The sequence below is a fragment of the Podarcis vaucheri genome, assembly GCF_965113315.1.
Source record: "Podarcis vaucheri genome assembly, chromosome: 15".
Classification (NCBI taxonomy): Eukaryota; Metazoa; Chordata; class Lepidosauria; order Squamata; family Lacertidae; genus Podarcis; species Podarcis vaucheri.
The window spans coordinates 45,976,073-45,984,041 of NC_138753.1; the positions used below are offsets into that span (position 1 = coordinate 45,976,073).

At 47.1% G+C, this 7,969-nt stretch overlaps 1 long non-coding RNA gene across 1 annotated transcript; it reads left to right on the plus strand.

The window, feature by feature from the left end:
* The first annotated feature begins 2,174 nt into the window (after positions 1-2,174).
* Positions 2,175-3,996, plus strand: LOC309519905. The gene is made up of 3 exons (XR_014214062.1): positions 2,175-2,707; positions 3,292-3,488; positions 3,619-3,996. It is a non-coding gene; the product is annotated as an uncharacterized lncRNA (long non-coding RNA).
* Positions 3,997-7,969: the final 3,973 nt, after the last annotated feature.

Genomic DNA, 7,969 nt, shown 5'->3' on the forward strand with positions numbered 1-7,969 from the left:
AAAACCCTTTTTGCTCCTTCTTCAACTGATGCCCTGCAAACTCTGATAAGCTCCTCCCACAGATAAACAAACTGAGTTGCTATGAACAGCCTTCTCCATCCAGGTGGCCTCTGGATCTTCTGGGTTGCCACCTGCATCAGCCCAGACAGCCTGGCCACACTGGGCGGGACTGAGGGAAGCTGCAGTCCAAAACGTGGAGAAATGAGGATAAGACTGGAAAAGGAGGAATGGAGAGAAACTGAAATTAGCAGATTTGCCCTGTCCGAGATGCACTTTCCCAACCAAACAATGGGGCGGGGGGGATAACTTGTTAGGGAAAAGTGTGGATAAAAATGCAAATAATAGTGAAGATAACATAAAAAATGCATAACGTTAGGGAAATGATTCTGTAAAAATGTGCATACTGTGTTGGTCCAGACTGCAAAAAGATGTTTATTATGAGAAAATGCTAGTGACTTTCCCTGAGGATTTAAAACATAATAATGGGTAAATTGCTGCAGAAATGTGGAGAACTGAATGTAAGATTAAGAAAATTACAAACTGAGAGAAACTGAAATCAACAGATTTGTCCATTCCTCCTGCTCAGTCACTTCTTCTTTGGTTCTTTGGCAAAGAATTCTGCGGGAAGAACTTTAGGGGTTTGCCTACACATGCAAAGTGTCAAGCAGCCTTTTCATCCACTCAGCCAATAAACTTGCATGTATCACGCAGTCCTTGGAACCAGAGAGCCGGCCTGTGTCCATGGGGACAGCGTGGTGCACCCCACAGAGACTCCAGCTAAAATCATGCAGCCATCAGCGTCCCTTCCATAACAAAAATCTTTTCCAACACATATAAACACAGGAACATTTTATGAACATCTGTCTTATTTGGATGCATTTACTTTCTTTTGCAGGCAATGTATAAGTGGCCACCCTACTATTAGGGTGCTGTGCATCTTTTTATTGATTTGTAAACAAACTGAGCCGACAAAAGTATTGTTGCACGCAACTCCATCCTCTGAGTGGCGCAAGATTCCATGGGTTGTTTCTCCTTTCGGACCATGAGGCACAGTGGAAACTGGTGTCTTTATGACATATGGGTTATTGGCACATATATATATATACAACCTGAGCCTAAATTGAGAGCATGCAGAGCATTCACATCCCAAGGGGGTCCTGTTCCTTCTATTGCTGCAGCCTTGGATTCGGAGAGACCCAAAACACCACATCTGACCCTCTACAGCACAGAACAGCCTGCTTCCTGTCCTGCTGGCCCTCTCAAAGCTTGCAAAAAGTGACACTTTCTCCCTGTTTGCTTACATCAACCCTTTGTCTCTGCCCACTAGCACCCAGCTGGAGGAGGAGCCCCATTACTCCTTGTCTGGAATAGTCTTTGACCCCCTAATGGCTTTCTGGATAGGTTAATGACTCAGCCGTTATTAGGTCTGTTCCTCCAATGACCGCCATGTAGCTTGCTATGCATAAGCTGAATTCAGCCATGTTTGGCACACTTTCATCAAACCTTGATCGATTCTAACTTACTAAATCCAAGAATTAGGGGAAGGATCTAACATCCAGGAGTTTAGGGGATCTCCCCCTCCCGCAAAAAACAAAACCATATTGTAACTCTATAGCGCTGTCTCTCTCTCTCCCCCCCCCCCCGTTGCCCCCTCTGGCAAGGAAGCTAACCCTGTATTAGGCTGCTTTGTGACATTTCCTGCAGCTTAGGGAAGTGCAGAAGACTAATATTGGGGCATGGCACAGCTTGCTTGTAGGGTTGAAATCCCAGGTTGGGTTGGTTTTGGTTTTAGGGGATCAAAAGCCGCTATGCTGACAAGATCAGGCGCAAAGGGGGGCTTTTATCTCTTGGCTGCAAGGCACAAAGACCCACTTGTGTTGACGTCTACAGAATCAGACTTGATGGAGAAAACATGCCTTTTACATTCTGTATCCCCATCTCAGATATATAAGGCTGTGAACTTTAAAAAGCACTTCAGCTTGGGATGTCATTTGGCTTTCTATTAACCTACTCCAAATGCTTCCATTTACATTCCAGCTCAGCAACCCCCGCCCCCTTCTTAACACTTCTCGACTTCAAAGTGCTTGGCAAAGATGAATCACCCCCCCAGTCCAACCCCCCCCCCGCCCCCAAGCAGGTACAAGGGAGAGGAGACATTCAGCTATGCTAGAGGGAGAACCCAAAGCTGCTCTATCTTGAGGGAATTCCACAAGACTGGGGGGAGGGGGTTTTTTTAGAGGTCTTTGTGATAATGCAAGAGGGAATAGCAGCTCTGTTCTCAGGCATTAACCAGGCATGAGAAACAGGTGGCACAGCTATGCTAAGAGCAGGGCTAGTCAACATGGGCCCTGCAGTCCTCTCAGCCCCAGGCAGCCTGGGCCATGTTCCAGGACAATAGGATTTGGCTGGTGCTCTTTAAACGCTTTGGACTACAACTCCTATTGTCCCTGGCCATTGACCATGCTGAATGGGCCGATGGGAATTGTAGTCCAAAATAATTGGAAGATGAAAGGTTGGGGAAGGCAGTTATTAAGTGTTTTAATCATCATTCCTTCTCCCCAGGAAATTCTGGGGAAGAGCAAGGAGGCTGGGGATTGCCGATGAAGAATCCTCCACACCAACAGCAAGCTAACCATTCATTCATGCATTTAAAGAACTTGAATGTCACATTTCTGCTTATCCAACTTGGTGCCTGACAATAACAGAGGTAAGATAAGCTAAACATGGTCGTATTTAACTAAGTTTAACTGTCAGTGACTCATTCAAACTAATGAACCAAACTAAGGGCTTATGCACAATTTCCTCGGCCCAGTATACCTGAAGGAGCGTCTCCACCCCCGTCGTTCTGCCCGGACACTGAGGTCCAGCACCAGGGGCCTTCTGGTGGTTCCCTTGCTGCAAGGAAATAAACAACTATCTGACTTTTAGAAGACATCTGAAAGCAGCTCTGTTTAGGGAAGTTTTTAATGTCCGATGTTTTATTGTATTTTTAATATTTTGTTGGAAGCTACCCAGATGGTGGGTGGGGTTTAAATAATAATAATAATAATAATAATTGTGTTGACGTCTACAGAATCAGACTTGATGGAGAAAACATGCCTTTTACATTCTGTATCCCCATCTCAGATATATAAGGCTGTGAACTTTAAAAAGCACTTCAGCTTGGGATGTCATTTGGCTTTCTATTAACCTACTCCAAAGGAGGAAAAGAAATTATTATTATTATTATTATTATTATTATTATTATTATTATTATTATTATTATTATTTCTTTTCCTCCACTCTTTCCAGGCATGGTCTGTGATTTAAAGCTGTGAGATGGCTTTTAGCAGGTGGGAGAGAATACATTAATTGAATGCATCCCTCCAGGTGCCTGTGTGTGGGGGTTTAACAGAGTTTCCTAAAAAATGCATATTCTTGCTAGTTAGAATGATAAAGGGCTAATATCCCAGAGCTATACTTCTGATAGGCAGATACTCAGATCATAGGCAGATACTCAGATATTCCAGTGTATCTGAAGAAGTGTGCATGCACACGAAAGCTCATACCAAGAACTAACTTAGTTGGTCTTTAAGGTGCTACTGGAAGGAATTTTTTTTATTTTGACTCAGATCATAGGAATACAATTGATAGAGAGGGCTCTGTGTGATGTCATTTCCCCTCTTCTCCTGAAGAACAAGAAGCATATAGACTCCCTGTTTCGCTCTCTTCCCTTGGCATGCCATGCGGGCAGATGGCCCTGCACTTGCTCCCACTTAGGCAGATGCTTGAAGCTGGTTATACTGTAAATATAGGTATTTCGCCTGCATAGTTGCTGCTGTGAACTAATGCAAGATTATAAAGTAAGTAAATCATATTCTTAAACTTACTTCCCAAGTTGTTGCCTGATTCTTTGTTAAGTGGAGGAAGAAGGGGGAAGCCAGCTGACTTCATAGCTGGACTTGCTCAAAACAAGGCTTTACAGCCTAATTCCTATGCTTTTAATTTTGCTGCCAAGGATGGTGGCACAATGTTATATCACATTTACAATGCATATAAATTGCTTTTTCTAGCTGAGTCCTCAGTGGCACCATTCAATTCTCTTGCTAAGTTCTTTTGCTGGCTTTCCCTTTCTGTGTTGCTGAGCATCTCTCTAAGTCAGGCCTGGAGTGGAGCTGTGCCCCCAGGCTTTCTAATTTGGCCCTCCCAGGCCAGTCCCCCCCTCCGCCAGCTTTGCACCTTTCTTGCATATCTTTGCCTGGTTGAAATGTGCCCTTGAACTTGGACAATTTGCTCTGTTGCAGTTGTGCCTTCTTTTCCATGTTGTTAGCTGCCTTGCGCATGGTTTAAACCAGGGGTCAGCAAACTTTTTCAGCAGGGGGCCGGTCCACTGTCCCTCAGACCTTGTGGGGGGCCGGACTATTTTTTTGGGGGGGGTGACTGAATTCCTATGCCCCACAAATAACCCAGAGATGCATTTTATATAAAAGGACACATTCTACTCATGTAAAAACACGCTGATTCCCGGAGTGTCAGGGGGCTGAATTTAGAAGGCAATTGGGCTGGATCCGGCCCCTGGGCCTTAGCTTGTCTACCCCCACAAGGTCTGAGGGACAGTGGACCGGCCCCCTGCTGAAAAAGTTTGCTGACCCCTGGACTTTAAACTGTGAAAAGGCAACAAACAACCTAACTAAGTATGCATGACAATGCCTCTGGTTTCCCTGGGTGGAGGACAGAGGGGGCGTGTGACCGTGTGTAGCCCATGGTCAGAGCTGTAGCTAGGAAGCAGTGAGGTGGCCCCCGCCAGCGGCGCAAGCGAGAGGGGGGTGCAAAATTGGCTCACCACCGCTGTCCTTGCCCGCCAAATAGAAGATTGTTCTTTGCTGAGCTCCTGCGATGAGCGAGCGGAACCAATCAAATGCAGGCAATGAAGGCGGGGGAGGGCGCTCTGATTCGGTGGCCATGGGGCCAAGCTGGGTCCCTCACAAGTGCAGCAGCAGCAGGAGGAGGAAGGGGGCGAGGGAGACACAGCGGGGCTTGGACAGCACCCAGTGCCTTCAGCACATGGTGCCAGGTGGGCTCTGCCTCCGCCCAGCCTGGCCGAGAGGTGGTGCTCAGCCAGGGAAGCCGGAAAAGGAGAAAGAGACGGGCCTCCTCATACGGGCTTCTCTATCGGAGGCCCTGCAAGCCAGGGAGAAGCGTCTCCCATGCCCTGGGCATGATGCAGGGGCCACGGCCTCCCACAGCTGCTTGGCCAGGCCCATGGCGTCCTATGGCCACATCAGAAGGTGGCGGAGAAGCTCGCTCGGCAGCTGCCGCCGCCACCACTGCTGCACATCTCCTCCCAGTGGCTGCCTCGGCTCCCTTTTCCCTGCCAGCTGAGTCGGCAGGCTGTGTGGTTTCAGGGGAAGTGGGAAGGGAGAGGCCAGGCAACCCCGAATGGGCCTTGGTGGGAGGTCGTGGGATGGTTGAGTGGGAAAGGGACCGTGAGGGTCACCTAATCCAACCCACTTGCAGTGCTAGGAGTCTTTCACCCCCCAAAATCCCACGATCCTGAGGTCGAGAAGTGCATGTACATGCACCTCCTTTTCTGGTGTTCCGCTGCCACCTCTTCCCCCAACAGCCCCCACCCTGCCAGTCAGGCTTCTTTGCCTTTTAACTACAGCAGGACGGGTGGAAATTCCACTGGCAGAGTTTATCATTGCACGTGAGTGGCACGACACATTAAAAAAGCAAAGGGTGCCCTGTTGGTTCATTTTTTTAAAAAAAAGCCTCCAAAATGCACAGTTAGGTAAATAACCTGTATTAGGAGCAACCAGAATGTCACAAAATTGTGGCAAGACTTGGAGTTATCCAGAATTCTTTGTTGTACTTTTGACTTTATAAAAGGTCTTTGTGCTATTTTGCTCTTGCCATAAAAAGTGTTTCCAGGTAAATCAGCACATGAAGCAGCTCAGTATCACGCCTGCCAACAGTTGGCAGATCTGGGTACAAAAAAATGTGCATAGAGTACTAAAAGAAGAACACCTGCACCTGTACTACTCTATACTGCTGGCATGCCTACCCTATGTCAAGAAGGTTGCTACAGGGAGAGGCCCTTCTCTGGTGGTGTCACAAGTATGGGCCTAACTCCCATATCTCTCTGTTGCAGGCAATAATTTGAGCACTGACAGCACTTAATTCTTTTACAGTCTGATCTTATGCAGAATTAGGCATCCTAAAGCAGATGAAACAAATGGGCATAATCATTCCCAACAATGCATAAGATCAAACTGTGGAGTGAATATTATCATGTGCATATATTCATTTTAAAATAGGTAAAGCGTGTGTGTTTCTTTGTGGCTGATTAGCTGCTCTGCCTGTGCAAAGGTCAGAGGGGGGAGGGTTTCTGTTGAGGCATAGAATGATAGAATCATAGAGTTGGAATAGACCACAAGGGCCATCGAGTCCAACCCCCTGCCAAGCAGGAAACACCATCAGAGCACTCCTGACATATGGTTGTCAAGCCTCTGCTTAAAGACCTCCAAAGGAGGAGACTCCACAACACTCCTTGGCAGCAAATTCCACTGTCAAACAGCTCTTACTGTCAGGAAGTTCTTCCGAATGTTTAGGTGGAATCTTCTTTCTTGTAGTTTGGATCCATTGCTCCGTGTCCGCTTCTCTGGAGCAGCAGAAAACAACCTTTCTCCCTCCTCTATGTGACATCCTTTTATATATTTGAACATGGCTATCATATCACCCCTTAACCTCCTCTTCTCCAGGCTAAACATGCCCAGCTCCCTTAGCCGTTCCTCATAAGGCATCGTTTCCAGGCCTTTGACCATTTTGGTTGCCCTCCTCTGGACACGTTCCAGTTTGTCAGTGTCCTTCTTGAACTGTGGTGCCCAGAACTGGACACAGTACTCCAGGTGAGGTCCGACCAGAGCAGAATACAGTGGCACTATTACTTCCCTTGATCTAGATGCTATACTCCTATTGATGCAGCCCAGAATTGCATTGGCTTTTTTAGCTGCCGCGTCACACTGTTGGCTCATGTCAAGTTTGTGGTCAACCAAGACTCCTAGATCCTTTTCAAGCCAGGTGTCCCCCATCTTGTATTTGTGCCTCTCATTTTTTTTTGCCCAAGTGCAATACTTTACATTTCTCCCTGTTAAAATTCATCTTGTTTGTTTTGGCCCAGTTCTCTAATCTGTCAAGGTTGTTTTGAAGTGTGATCCTGTCCTCTGGGGTGTTAGCCACCCCTCCCAGTTTGGTGTCATCTGCAAATTTGATCAGGATGCCCTTTTGTCCATCATCCAAGTCGTTGATAAAGATGTTGAATAAGACTGGGCCCAAGACAGAACCCTGTGGCACCCCACTAGTCACTCTTCTCCAGGATGAAGAAGAACCATTGATGAGCACCCTTTGGGTTCGGTCAGTCAGCCAGTTACAAATCCACTGAGTGGTAGCATAGTCAAGACCGCATTTTACCAGCTTCTTTACAAGAATATCATGGGGCAGGTGATTAGCTGTGGGAGGAGCTTATCAGAGCTTGCAGGGCTCTGGCGGCGCGCACAGTTTGATCCATCTTTTAGATTTAGGGGAGCTAGTCTCAAACGTTTGTTGGGGGAGACCTAGGTTTTTTTTGGGGGGGTTATTTGTCCCGTCTTCATGCTTTTTAAGATGGAGGACCACTGTAGCCACACCCAACGACACGTTTTCAAGATGGAGGGTGAGGGAACAGCTGCAGTCGCCTGCGGTTCCTGCACAATGTTTGCCATCTTGCCAAAGGTTGCAGGCAGCTTTACCTGCAGCAATTGTATGTTGATTGCCCTCTTAGAAGACAAAGTCCAGCAACTGGAGGAACGTGTAGCTACGCTCCAAAGAATTAGAGAGCTGGAGCTCTTCTTGGAAGCAACAGAGAACACTGTCTCCACCAAGGAGGAGACAGGGGACACCCCTGAGAAAAAGGCTAGTTCACCAACACAGGCGCCAGATATATGGAGAAACG